Here is a 15,406-nt window from a genome sequence, read left to right as displayed (position 1 = left end):
AGGGTATGAGAAGACCCAATGCCTCACTTCACATGCTCATATGTGGTATTGATGCACGCTGTTCTAAAGTGCATTTAAAACCAGGGAAGGGTTTTAAAGGCTTCCCCGGTTTTAAATGTTGGTGCCAACAACCCTCAATGTCTACATGCACAAAACTGAGACACAGGTGGCCAGGAGGTGACAGAGGAGCAATACCTCCCTTGCACCTAAGTGACACACCTGAAACTCAAGGCCCTGCATGTGTAGTGGTGTGATGGACCCGTTCCCCAAAATCTACCAGGGGCAGGGGGCCCAGGCCCATAGCATCAGTACCACAGAGCCAGAGGCCCGACCACACCGCAGAGGAAAAACTACCCCCACCTCAACATTCAGTCAACTCCCAGACTACATAAGACAATAGACAGCCAGGTTGAGTTCATCCCTGTGCTAGGGCCGGGCTCCTGCACATGTACCAACCCATAACCCCAACCAGCAGTCAAGCCCCCCAGGCCTGTTACCAGTCTGGTAACCTACAGCGGCCTGGACAGAGAGAGTCAGAAGAACACCACCCAAGAGCCACCAAAGCCCCATCCCAGCTAGGACCACAGACCCCACCAAACCTAGTTTGGCCTGCCCTACGGTGGCCTGGAAAGTAGGGCAGGCTGGATTAACCTGTAAGAGCTATTTATACTAGTGTGGATTAATACTCAGATTTTTATCGTTACTGCTTCACAAAGAGTTAAAAACTGTGTGTCCACAGTTCAGACTTTTTTAATGCAGGATATGTTATTGAAACAATTTGGTTTCAGAGCAAAAGCAGAACCAAATAATAATAATCAAACCATCAAATTACTTGAATTGTACTTATCTAACCTACTCCAAGCTAATGCTGACTTTGTCCTGATCTTTCGGAGGAGAAAGATTGGAGAAATGGACATGCCACCTTTGCGGACATAATCCAATAGGAAAGTTTTGGAAGTTGTATTCCAGTCAGAAAAATGCCAATCCTCTTGAACTCATAAACTGAAATTACAAAAATGAGCAGGGAAAAAGTTAAAAATCATGAATCTAATTAGTGGGTACAGTGATGCCATGGGTTGCTCCTCTAGTGTTAGTTGCTATAATTTCCAACTGTGGACTCCAAGAGCCAAATCTTCTTCTCATTGCGAGAACTAGAGGAAGTAACAATGCTGCACTCTCTGTTATAGTCTGCCAAGTGCCCATTTGCATCCCTCTCTCTCTCTGCCTCTTTCTCTCTGATTGTTGACATACCTGATGTCCAGCCACACATTATCATCCTCCCTTTCTCTCACTTTTCCACACACAAGATCTGGGCTTTGTGCCATGTTTACTTTCTTTGCTGGTACACACAATCCCAGCACAGAAGCGCACACACACATGCACCTAACCACAGTAAATGTCCAAAAGTCAGATATTAAAACATTATTACTGAAACTGCGTTTTTCTTCCGTCATATTTAGTAGACTTTCATTTTGCTCGGTAACGCCAAGGTGTGAAAAAGGCGTGGGTCAGTATCAGAGGTTTTGGGTGAAACCACGGTGAGACGTTGCCTCACACTATTATGTAAGCCACTGACATCACCTGACGCAAGATGTGAGTGGGATTGAGGTGCCTTGGAAATGATCTCAAAATTGCATTGTAGGTGGTAGAGAGTTGGTGTCATAAGCCACCCCCTCTGGTCGTTTAGAGTGGACGTAGATGGCCTCTTTCACTCCTCTTTTAAACCATCTGTCTAAAATGTGAACATCTGCATCCTCAAAAGAGTGACCTTTAACCTTTAGATGAAGATGTACAGCTGAGTCTTCTCCTGCCGAGGTGGCTCTTCATTGTTATGCTATGCATTTATGGAGTGGCTGTTTGGTATAGCCAATGTAAAGGTGTGAGCTTTCCTAGCTGCACTGCACAACATACACTATACTGTTTAGCTTCTGTGTGGAGGTGTGGTCCCTGGCTCAGCTGCAGGGGAGGGGTGGTGCAGTGAGCTCAAGGGGGCGGTGCTGGGGAGGCAGGTGAGGCCATAGCTGGTCATGATCTGCCTAACAAAGAGTCTCCTTTTTTATAGTGAAGCTGGAGACCGGAGCGAGAGGAGTGTGTGTCCTGAGACCAGCTGCAAAGTTGGTGAATCGGGTATTGAACCAAGCAACGCTGTATGTGAGAAACTGCAATAAACACTCCTAGACGTGAACACAACAACAGTGTGTCGGGTCTGTCTTTACAGGGAGTGTTGTCTTTGGGAGTGTGTGGCTGGCTTTGAAGTGCACAAAGATGTTGTGTTTGGAGAAGACTCTCCTGAGTTTCTCTGATAAACCGGCTACATAAGGGATGGCAGCATTGTTCCATTTGTCCTTCTGATTCTCCCTAGTCGGTGTCTGACCTTCTTTCCTGTGCGGTTTTGCTGATTTGATGAAAGCCGAGTTGGGAAAACCACATGTTTTAAGAGTTTTCTTTAAACGTGTGCTTTCTTTTTCTTTCCCTTCTGGCTTAGAGAAAATGTTTTCCTAGCCAGGGGCTAGGTGCTGTTGCTTTAAAAGAGCCAAAAACTTTGCTTTTCACTTCCTCCATGTACAGTTTGGCTACAATAGGTGACACTGAGGAGCCCATGGCACATCCATGTTTTTGTCTGGAGAAACCCTTGTTGTATTTAAAATATGTGGCCTTAAGGCAGAAATCTAACAGTGTGCAAAGCTGATTGGGGGTAAAGCTGGTTCTGTTTTCTAAGGAGCTGTCTTGCTGTAGTTGTTTTCTGACACTCTCCACTGGTTGAAGGGATACAAATGAAAAGGGAGACCACATCAAAGGACACTATGGTTTCATCTCCATCCCAGTGTAAGGTTCTGGACCTTGTTTGTGAAGTCAGTTTGATGTGATGGAGTGTGTTCCAGGCAAGGGGAGCTAGTGGGTGGTGAGGTTCTTGGAAATGTTGCAGGTGGCTGAGTTTATACTGCTACTAATGGGTCTAAGGAGGATTTCTTTTCTGTGGGTCTTCAGAAGTCCATATATACAGGGTTTAGCATCCTCTGGATACAGATGATGGTAAGTAGAATGGTCAGTGGATTTTTCCATTTCAAGTTGTTGTCGGCAACTGATGACTTTCTTTTCGTAGTTACTTGTGGGGGCTTGCTTTAAGACTTCATAAGTATTGTCGTCACAGAGTTTAGAACAACAGTGCACCTCCCTTGTCGGCTGCTAATGTTTTGTGATGTTTTGGTCTTTGCTCAGGGACGTGATGGCCTTCCTTTCTTGTATTGTGAGGTTGGATGGAGACATTTCTGTACTGGAGAGGGTAGCTGAAACCTTGTGATTTGTTCTGCTTCAGATTGTGTTAATTTATTAATCCTTAATTCTGTTTCTGTGGCTGTGATAAGATCCACTGTGGAAAGCTGTAGTGGAGAAATGGCAAAATTGAGTCCTTTGGCTAGCACTTTTATTTTTTTTTTAGATTCAGTCAGGTTCCTAATATAATAGGCTTTTCACCCACTTAACCTGGCTGTCTTTGGTTTTGGTATCTTTGTGCTCTTGTCTAAATGGTTTAGGTATTGACTACACAATTTAGACGTTTTTAATGCAGGGTATTTTATTGAAGCAATTGAACAGAGGAAAAGCAGAATCAAATAATGGAGAATGAAGCCCAGTTGCTTTCTTCCCTCTTTAGACTACCATGAGCTGGATGACTGAGAACCTAAACAGACATTTAGACCTCAAATAAGGCCTCAGACATATTGTCCGGCAAAAGGCAAGATGCAGGAGTGAGAAGCATCTTGGGATATGAGTGTGAAGGTGTGGGGTGTTTAGGACCCCACTGGAAGGTAATAAGAAAGTTTTACAAAGAATGAAACTAGTCTCACACCTGTTTTCTAATAGAAAGCACAACATTGTGTGGGAATAGTGCTGTCTTGCCCTTAGTTTTCTCTCGGTGTCTGTTAACCTTCTCTGTATTTCTCTAGCTAGTTAAGTGCGCCTATGCAATAGCACACTTCTTATTATTTGTCGGATTTTAATCTTATTATTCATCAAAAACAAATCTGAAGAGAAAGCCAGTCATCAGATTTGATGTGACTAATAGGCTTATAGATGAAAAAAAAAAACACTGAAAAACAACACGTGTTTCAGCCAGAAAAGACCACCCAAATTATCTAAGAGTCAGTTATGATTCATATAAACATTATCATTAAAAACCTGAGGTCATAATGATAAACAACATTCAAGGCCTTACAAATGGATGACATGAGACAAGGAATTGCTGTTTCCTTACAGTGATAGTGCCACTGCTGAAGTTGTGGACATCTGCTTTGTGTTAAAGAGTACACTGGGCCTCTCACATGATGAAATCCGGCCTGGTGCTCAACAGCACAGCAAGATACTCTCATTGTTCTCTCCTCCCCCTCCAACACTAGCCAATGAGAAACCAGCAAACCCTAAGGAGATGTTAACCAACTCTGCCAACTGTCCTCCTCCAACTTTCCATACTTTGGTCCCTCTAAACCTGTCTTTATGATGCATTGACTTCATGTGGGAATACACCTATTGAATGTCTTTATAGATAATGAAGCACTGATACATAATGGCATTGGTTATGTTTAGGATCTTTAAAGAAAATCATAATTAATAATATTTTGGATAGACCTTTGTAGGTGCTGTCTTTGGTCACATGTACTGGAAAGCCTTCTCTTTTTTTGCTTTCTTGCTTATCTAATGAAACCTTGAACATCCTGTACAGTTCATATTTTAGAAGATGTGAATGTAACATTAGATGGAGAACAGCTGTGTGGGTTTCCCCCTCAAATGCCTTGACAACCAGGATCCCTTACAATAACAAACTGGTTTCTTGCTTGTTTTCCCTCTTGCGTCATTCTTCACATTCCCCTTGTAAAAAAAAAAAAAGGAAGAAAAAAAGGAAGAGAAAAGCAGCTCCAAATGTTTCTCTCCATGTCTCCATTATTTCAGCTTTACATTAGTTTTGGATGATTTAGGATTAAAAAGACTGTTTTGGACATAACCATAAATTTTAATTTAAACAGTTAATAATAGAAAACTATGAAGGTTTGTAATATCCCCTTGCTGTTATTTAGTTTAAAATGTAAAAACAAGTTATAATAACTAATTATATGTCAGGAACTGCAGGTCTGTTGGGATTTTCACATAAAACCATAACAGCCACTTACAGAAAGTATTAAGAAACAACCCCTGTCAGTGGATGTTGGGTTAAAAATTACACTTCACGGACAAAACCTGTTGTAATCTCCAAATCGTTCTGTTTTCAGTCCCACTGAGACAGATTTACAAAAAGCTCCTAGCCTTGCAGTCCACATACAAAATATTATGAAAAAATAGGTGGTAAGAGCTCACTCACTCAATTTAAGTGCAATACTTCCATTATATTTGGTATGTGATAGAATGGGAGAAGAGTATCATTATTTAGGTACTCTTCACCAATCATCAACATTGATGTTGTCATGTTAGTGGTAGACAATAAGTAGAGTTGTGCTTATATAGCAACTATATTTTTCAACTCTGAGCATTCAAAGCGCTTCCTGATACAAGCATCATTTACCTACACATTTATACATTTATTCTACACTTCTGAATACTTTCTAACAATCACACATACTCACACTCAAGTGGATGCAAAACCAGCTCCAAATGTTTCTCTCTCCATGTCTCCATCATTTCAGCTTTACATTAGTTTTGGATGACTTAGGATAAAACACACTGAACATTCTGGACGTAACTATACATTTTAATTTAAAATTTATGGGGTTTTTTCTGAGGTCCAAAGAAATTAAGTCTGAAAAAGTGTGTGTGTGTGTGTGTGTGTGTGTGTGTGTGTGTGTGTGTGTGTGTGTGTGTGTGTGTGTGTGTGTGTGTGTGTGTGTGTGTGTCGTGCTGGCAGCAGATAACACTGATTCGAGTAACAGAGGTTCCCAACAGCCCTGGACTACATGTCAAACCAGCGTCCCATGCAGGCAGTGGAGTCACTAGCAAACATAGTATGGGAGCTAGCTGCCATACACCTGGTCACTAGATCTGGCTTCTCTCTGGCACCTTCTCTTCTCCCCCTGGTCCACATTCCACCAGATGGGGGAGGAAGACGACCACCGGGCAGTCTTGGAGAAGTTCCAGGCCTCGGTGGAGGCCAGCTGGTGGCCCAAGAAGGAATAGGTACCGTTCTGAGAATGCCTTTGCACTCACTACTTTTAATGGAGGTCCCATTTGAGCGCCTTGGCATGGACCTCTTCATGGATTATGGAACGCAATATGTTGAATGCTCCCCCTCTGCCAAGGAATCTGGTTTCATGTACTGTGCCACCAGGTCTGTAATTTAAATATGGACATGTCTGGTATATTAAAATCCCAGCTAAAAGCTCAGAAAAACATTTCTATGACCACCAAACGCAGCCTAAACAAACAAAGAGCAGGTAAATGGGTTCCATGAAAAGATGCAAACACAAAGTACACATCCCCGCTTTCACCTGACCGCATGTACGCGGACAACGTCTCTGCTGAAAGCACAGAAAGCACAGATCTTGCAGATTCTTGGAAGTTCCAAAAATGCACTGAACCAGCAGCAAAAGACCAAAACTAAACTTCACCTTTGAAAAAAATTTGCTGTCTGGCTTCCAAAGACTCCACCGCTATAAAACCATTTCCCGCACTCTCCCAACGTGCTTCATTAGCAGTTTCCTATCATGAATCGATATTTTCGGTCTTATTTGCTTGTTAACGCACAGACACTTTACACAACGCTCTGCTGTTGTGTAAAGTGTGGTCATCCATTCACTTTTTTTGCTTTGCAAAAGATCTTATTAAAAAGAACAACAAAAGAAATCTTCTGCTTTGTTACACGATAAACTACAAAAATGTAAACTGTACAAATGTGCAACAGTAAAGTTTTGTACAAATAATCATCTTTATCATTGTGTGGTAATCCAGGGTGGTGGAAAGAGAAGGCTAGGGTATGTAAAATCTGCAGTGCAGACCATTCAGTGCATGAAACACATGCTGAGCATGGTGTGTAACAGTGGGGAGTTTAGAAAACATGTCTATATCTTTCTTTCAGTGATTCAAAAGCTTCTTTAAAGGCTCTTTTTTAATCTGAGAAGTTATCCAAATGAAGCAGTTCTAGAAATTTCAGCTTTTCAAATGATCCAAAGATTTTATGCAGCTTTGACCCAACTGTGTCAAAGACAAGAAACTGCGTGACTCTTCTCACTGCAGTGCACTGCTCACTTTCTGCAAAGATTTTCAGATTTGTCTGTTTCCCAAATCCAAACTGGGAGCATGTGCCAAGCAAGAGGGGGCTGAAGCTGAAGGCTCTGCCTCCCATTCTACTTTTAAGTATCCTAGGAACCACAGGTAAGCCTGCAGTGCTCAAATGAGGTGATATACTACTATAAGGCCACGTGGATCAAATAGAGCCTTTTATGCAAGACCTTGTATGTGGTGAGAAGGATTTTAAGGATTTCTTGCTGCAGCATTTTGGATCAACTAAAGGCTTTTCACTGAGTTTTTAGGATATCCTGATAATAACGAATTACAGTAGTCCAGCCTGGACGTGTGTCTAGGGTGGGTTTCTTTTTTAGTCACCTTTTTCACTCACTGTGTGTTTATACATCATTCTGCATTTAATCATTAGTTATTATTAAAGTCTGGCTCTCTTCCACAGGCTTCGTCCTGTCTTCCTCCGGTCACAGCAGATGGCCGCCCCTCCCTGAGCCTGGTTCTGCCAGAGGTTTCCTGCTGTTAAAAGGGAGTCTTCCTTCCCACTGTCACCAAAGCGCTTGCTCATAGCAGTCATTTGATTGTTGGGAGTTTTCTGTTTTCTTTGTATTGTTGTAAGGTTACAATCTAAAGCACCTTGAGGTAACTATTTATGATTTGGTGCTATACAAATGAAATTGAACTGAAAATTGAACTTCAGAAAAGGTCTGTAGCTCCCAGCATTCAACGTTGCTTCTGTATTTTTCTTGCCTTGATGTCAGCAGCTTCTCCTCCCCCTTTGGCCACTTTATTATCCCAACAGGATAACTGGTTTTCACCAGGGTGTAGGTGTTGACTGCCAGGATCTTGTTCTTCCCATTCAACTGACTCAAGACGTCTGTACAAGTATTTGGTGATTGTTTTTGAGAAAGGTTGGTGGGACTGAAAGAAATTTAAGTCCCCCAGCTAACCTCTCATTACATCTGAGTGAGATAAGAAGGACTTGACGTCCAGCCTTTTATGTCAGCGTGCCAAAACAGAGTTTGTCAGCTTGTACTTTTGCTAATAGTAAATCATTTTTAGTTCTAATCAAAGTAATATATATGATTTTAAAAAGAAGCTATATTACGTATAATGTGATTGACAAACACTGTCACCAAAAGAAAAAGTAATGTTGTGTAAATGAGTTAGAAAGATATCATGTCAGAATTATAATGAGTCATAATGCTTATGTGAGACTCAGCTGATGATAAATCCTGTTGAAGTGTAAAGGAAAGTTTATTTAAATATGATTATTCATATGTGATGAAATTATGTTAAAGTACAACATAGAAAATATATATTGCTATAAGAGCTGTGTAACACCCCAAAGTTTCTCATCTGTTGGAAAATAAAGCTTTATTCTATTCTATTCTATTCTATTCTATTCTATTCTATTCTATTCTATTCTATCAAGGAAAGCAGTGTTTGCCATGTCAAATATAAACAAATTTAAATAGACATAATATAAAAGACACCACATCTCAAACATCGCTGTCTTTTTTTTTCTTTTTTTTAGTTCTCACTCCTTTATTCCTCCCCACACATCAACTGAACACATCGCGCCGCAAAACATAGCAACACACTTCCTCAACACTGGGTGTGAGTGGAGCCCTCTAGTGGTCCACCACAGTTTTAAGAACCCACGGTTTGGGCATCGTGCCTGACGAAAACAAAACGAGCAGAGTCCAACGACCTCAGAACAAAAGTGTCAGGCAGGCAGTGGTGCCAGGAACAGCAAAGTCCTGAGTCCTTTGGGGGGCAAAAAGGCAGCACAGATGATATCGAAACACGGGGTGGGGGCTCTCAGGTAAGAATTCCCCGGGGAACCGGAGGGGCTGGCCGAGGACCAGTTCAGCCGGGGAATCCCCGAGGTCTTCTTTAACCGCGCTACACAATACCAGCAAAACCCACGAAAGACGGTCGACCCAGTCGTCATCCTGTTAGCTTGCTGTGGTGTGGTGGACCTTGACCCCCAGGCCGTCAGCCATGGCAGAACAAAGCTCAGAAAAACAAACTGGGGGCCCCTGTCCGAGGTAATGTCAGCAGGGGTACCGAAACGCGAAACCCACGTTGGAGATGGGGAGGGAAGGAAGGGAGGGGCAAGTGACCTCCCTGGGGCCAGCTCCCCCGCTGACCCCAGTAGGCACCCCCATACTCCGCGACCCGCCAGGGAAAGGGGGCCCAGGCCCATCCAGACCGGGGCCCAGTGCAGCAGCGCCTCCCGGCCCCACAGAGCCCGGGACAGTCCACCCAACCCCACCACAGAGAAAACTGCACCCACCCCACCATCCACTCATCTTCCAGACTACATAAGACAATAAACACCCAGGCTGAGATCTTCCTCCACCTCTCCTGTATCTCCCCCTCCTGCAGAGGGAGCTCCTTGAAAGCTCATGACAAATGTACACGCACAAAATCTGCCATAAAATGTTCAGAGAACAGAATTTTTTTCTCTTCTTTTTTCACAAATCAAAAATGATCAAACATGATATTTTCAGGAGTTTGAAAGTCCATCAACAGAGTATGGATGACAGGAGTAAAAGGCAGCGGATTTCAAATATTTGACAAAAATAATTTCCTGTAACAATCTAAGGCACGAGGTATAATACAGAAAAAATGATTGCCAAATCAAACTTAGAAGGAAAAAAAATATACAAAAATGCCCAAGGAAGCCCTGTCAGATAATATATCCATCCATCCTTTACATTATTGCCATCTTGTGGCAGCTGTGCATATTTCAATCTCGCTGCAAACAGTAGTCATCTCTGTCTCTGATCATGAGTCCATCTACTGTCAACGTCGAGCGGAGCTGGGCAAGCTGAGAGGCAAGAAGCATTTTTCTGGTGTTTTGTGAATGGGCCGTGGTCTTTGATGGGAAACTGAGGGGAGACCATTGTGAGAGGCAAGCTGCTGCCAGTCAACTTTTATTGCGTTAATATCAGTTATGATCTGTGCTTCGTATAGAAACATGGCTATCATTAGCAACTGGAGAGCATCAGTGATTTTGCATTGTAAGAGACGAGTCTCTTCTTGCTAACCACCAAGTGTGTGAAAAAGTTGTTAATAACTCCATTAATACATTATTAGCAAAGAAAGCTGTGAGAATGATCAAGAGGGGGTGACAGGTCCAGTGTTGGGGAGTAACGGAATACATGTACCGCCGTTACGTATTTAAAATACAAAATATGAGTAACTGTATTCCGTTACAGTTACCGTTTAAAAAGGTGGTATTCAGAATACAGTTACTTTGTTGAAATAAATGGATTACACTGCGGTACTTTCCTGTTTCATTTTGTCGCGGGTCAGGACTGTTTGGGTTTTGTTTGACAGCTACGTTCTGTTGTTCCAGGCGGCAGCGTTACGGTTGCCATGGTTACAGGGCGACGCTCTCTCTCTCTCTCTCTCTGCGACTGTGTGTTTCCTGGGTGAGAGAGCGCCTTTTCGTTGTTGTTGTTGTGCTAAGCTAACAGGCAGAATGCTACAAGCATAGCTCTAAAGAATGTAGCATCATGGGCAGTGTAGTCCGTGCTGCAGGGAGAATGGACTGCCATACACGTTATGGGTCTGTGAGCGCGAGGAGGGAGAAAAAGGGGAGTGGAAAGGTACGAGTTGTCATCGAGCAAAAACGGGAGCTGGAAGCATGTAAATATAATAATAACCACTGCAGCCAAGAAGAGTGCCTGACGAGCCCAGTTGTAAGTAAGCTATTAAGACTCGACTGTACACCGTGTTCGTGTTTTCCTCCGAAAACAATAAGTTCCGTTGGAGCAGCCTTTCAACGCCTCTCTCTGTCTCTCGCAAGAAAAGTTGACCCACACAACAAAGTAAAGCTATTTTTCGGCTACGAGCCGACAGGGACCCCGCCGTATTAGTCAGAGGTCCCTTTACTACAGTTCGGAGTCGCGGACCTTCAGTAACAGTAATAAATCACACAGCAATAGTACATTCACGTTGTTGTAAAAAGCATGATAATATATTAAGTAATCCAAAGTATTCAGAATACGTTACTGTCATTGAGTAACGAATGTATACGTTACAGAATACATTCTGGGGCATGTATTCTGTATTCTGTAATGGAATACATTTTAAAAGTAACCTTCCCAACACTGGACAGGTCTGACCATGTCCGGCCTAATAAAACGGGCAAGCTGAGACTCGCAGCAGTTTCACATCAGCATCTGTTAGAGTATCTGAATGTAATATGTTTGGCCAGCTGTTTTTCCAACACATATTCATTTTCATCATTTGTATTAATAATATCGTCTTTGAAAAGATGTGTGCCTGTTTTTGAGATCATGAACAACTGATTTTTTTCCAGACACTTGATCCTCACAGGACAGTCACCACAAAATGTGATTTATAGAATATGGTGCTGAACATTAAACAGAAATATTTTTTAAATTGATATTTTATGCACAATTTTCTTAAAGTACGGCTTTATGTGCAGTGAGGTGGGTTGTTTTTTTGTTTTGTTTGTTTTTTTTAAATAGTGTTTTATTGTTTGTTTCCTAAAGAAATGCCTTGAAAAATTCCTCCACCACTTGTCATTTTCAGCTAACAATAAATATTTTTTTGGTAATATAGTAGATATTTATTTAACTATGGTAGTAGTAACATTTTTTCAATTCTTCAGCCTGGAAGGAGAACAGAAGGGTGAAGACAGACATCAGACAGACAGCATAAACGGTATGACTAATGGTTTTGTGCGCGTGTGTGTGTGTGTGTGATGTAGAAAGGGGTGAGAATAGGAAAGGGTCTTATGCATGCAGAGTTGGACACCTAGGCATGATTCAGGCTTGCTGGCTAAAGAAGGTAACTGCACTCCATGAGCACCTGGAGCACAAATGAACCAGCTGCTAATAGATATATAATAATAGATACATAACTGAAGGCAGGACAGTCCCGAACCCAGAAGGGACCGGGCCCTTCCAACTATGGGAAAATAATCTGCCTCATCAAAATATATGGAAGCTCCTGTCAGGAAACATGGCATCTAAGATGGCTCAATACATGAGTGGGGCACAGGGATTGGCAGAAACACCAGAGGGACAAAACACCAGCTACTGGTAGACAGAGTAGTCACTTGAGACTATAAGACAAGAAAGCGTATGACTCAATGCTTCACACGTGGATCCAGGAATGCCAAAAACTGTACAAGATCAATAGGAAACTAGGAGCTTTCATCAGGAGTTCAGTGGTGATTTGGCAAACAACCATACAGGCCAACTTCAAGAGAACTGCACACACTGCTAACATCTACAATGACATCGGAATGTCATTTGGACCGGAGAAGTGTAGTTAGATGGTAACAAAGAAAGGGAAAGTCATCAGGACTGAGGGGATTACACTACCTGAAGGCAACATCACAAACAGAGGTAACTTAGCTACAAGTACCTCAGAATCAGCCAAATGGGAAGAACAAGATCTTGGCATTCAAAAACGATGCTCTGCTGGTCATCAGATATCCTGCTGGTATAAGTGCACGAGTAATGTTGCTGTTTTAAAGCTATTGTTTGTGGGAAAACTTCTGTCAGGATTTAGGAACAGCGATGCTCCCCCTGCTGACTTTGTCTCCATTTCCTCCTCTTGCTATAGATATAATACCCAAACACCTTTTGTAATAACAAGAAAGCTATGTGTCATGGTCCTGGGTCATGTGACCCAGTGTTGAGGAGTTTTATGTATCGTTTGTATTGATTTATGCTTTAGCTTAGTTCATCTAGTTAATTTCTAGGGTGCTGATTAGCCCTTTGTTTCTTAGTTGTTTATGTCATCTCCCTGTACTCAGTCTCCCTGGTTCGTGCGTCTACCTGTCATGAGTCATGTCTGCGCGGTTATGTTTAGTTCATGTCATGTCTAATCTCCATGTTTCCTGTTTTACTTTGAAAGTCTGTATTCAATGTCAGTGTATTTAGTTTCACTTCTCCTGTCCTGTCTTTAGGTTCATGTGTGTCAGCTGTGCTCCCATGTGTGGCCACTTCCCCTGATCACCCCTCATGTCATGTGTATTTAGTCTCTGTGTTTCATGCAGTCTGTGTCGCGTCGTCTGTGTTCCCACCCTCCATGTCCTCACGGCCAGTCTTTACAGTCATCATCATGGTCCTCTGAGTCTTCTTAGTTTATCAGTATCTGTTTCCCAGTTTAGTTAAGTTCAGTTTAGTCACGGTGTTTCTGCTTTGTGTGAGACCTGTCATCAGCCATAATAAAGGCTCGCTTTCAGTTTAAGTTTACTCCGGTCTACTCTCTTGTGTTCGCATCTGGGTCCACCACACACACCACCGCACGGTCTGTCTCCTCAGATCGTGACACTATGTAACTAATAGTGTAACATGAAAAGGTGAAACAGAGGAAAGGTTTGTTTTAACCTTGTGGCAGAGGTGTGGTCCCTGGCTCAGCTACAGCAGAGGGGTGGTGCAGTGAGGTTGGAGGAACGGGTGACCACATTTATAAGAACCAGTTGAACACTGATGTGCTTAATGTAAAACACTATGATTCTTCTCCAGTCATCATAATGACTCACTGCCAGCCTTTTTTTGTTCAGTGTTACACTTACTAAAGACAGTACGCAGGCCTACATAAGTGCATTGTAAAAGATTTCAGAATGTTTGTATACAAAACGCACAAATACGTGCTACCAAATATATTTTACTGTGTTTCCCACAAAAACAATGTACACAGTGTTCATCCCAACCAACACAAAGTTGCACATACTGTGGTCTACATATACAAACAACAGAGGAATTTACTGCCATGAGCAGCATCAACTATTACATAGCTATATCTCCACATGCATCTTTTATAGCTTGGAGAAGGGGTATACGTGTGTGTGGATTTCGGTCGTACACTTTCCATCTCCAGACAGAAAACATTTTCAATTGTGGAATTGTACGGGACTTACTTGCACATAGTTGTATTGCAATTCTTTGACTCTTTCTGAATTGCGTTCAAATGGCACGCCGTAGAGCTGCTTCATCCTCCGATTATTTCTGTGCAAGACACAGTCCAGTGTTCTAAGCTGACCCTGTCAATATTTTGAAATATGTTGTTGTCTTCTATTATTTCTCTTTGTATTTGCTGTACTGTTATGGCATTATTTTCTAGAACCATGTTTATGATTTCAGTCTCCTGTTCAGGAGACAGAAGACGTCCTCCCTCATTGTTAGTGGCTTTGATCTCATCAGAGATTACGTTCCTTGGCCTTCGTCGTCCTCGTCCTCCGCGTCCTTCTCCTCTTACTCTCACTCCTCTGGCTCTGCCTGTTTTTCCAATGTTGGCATCCTTTGCTCCAAAACAGAAGAGCTCACCTGTTGCCCTTTTATAAAGCTCTGATTTCTTAATTGCAATTGTGTGTGAAAGGTGTTTAGCAATGTGATGAGTTAGTATGCAAAGTAGCACAACTGAGTTTATACTTTTGAATCACAGTGTGTTTCTTGTGCAAACAAGAGATTTTCTTCATGAAAATTGTCCCAAATGCAGAGAACTGTGTGTAGTGCTTAGTAAAAAGTGTGTTTTAAAACTGCAATTTGAGTGTAAAGCAGAAATTGCACTTGTAGTTTAGCAGAATTGGTTCAGGGGGTGCATCAGTTACATGTTGTAGTCATTGTGTCTGAAGTCCAAGTAATTGTGTGTAAACAGTTGGGAAAAACTGTAATACATGCAGTTTTCCTCTGAGTAGAGACTGTTTTACAGTTTACGGTTTCTGAACATAAAATTACTATATGCACTGTTCTGTTTAGTTGTCACTACTTGCATACATGTGTGTTGAAGCAGTAAGTTTTCAAACTCTCCATCAAGAGTTATGAGGGACATGCTTCAGTATTTTCACAGCATGAAGTTGCATAGATTGGTGAAACTTCACATACTCGAGCTCCACTAATAATGATAATACATTTTTTTTGAGTGCTTTCAAAGCTCTTAAGGTCATCTTGATGAATGGATAGACAAACAGACATTTGGCAGCACCAATTAATGTTCTGTTTCACTTATATACACTTTATTGCACTTTATCTAAATTGTTGAATTCAGTTGTTCAGACCACTTAATGGCAGCAGATGTATAAATCAAGCACCTCTGCATGCAGACTGCTTTTACAAATATTTGTAAAAGAATGGGTGAGAGCACAGAGCTAGTCTTCAGCTATCCAGCCCGCTTTACTTTGGAACCCGTT

Source organism: Haplochromis burtoni, unplaced genomic scaffold (genome assembly GCF_018398535.1).
Source record: "Haplochromis burtoni strain Fernald_Lab_line unplaced genomic scaffold, NCSU_Asbu1 Contig_249, whole genome shotgun sequence".
NCBI classification, from domain to species: Eukaryota; Metazoa; Chordata; class Actinopteri; order Cichliformes; family Cichlidae; genus Haplochromis; species Haplochromis burtoni.
This window is presented reverse-complemented; position numbering follows the sequence as displayed.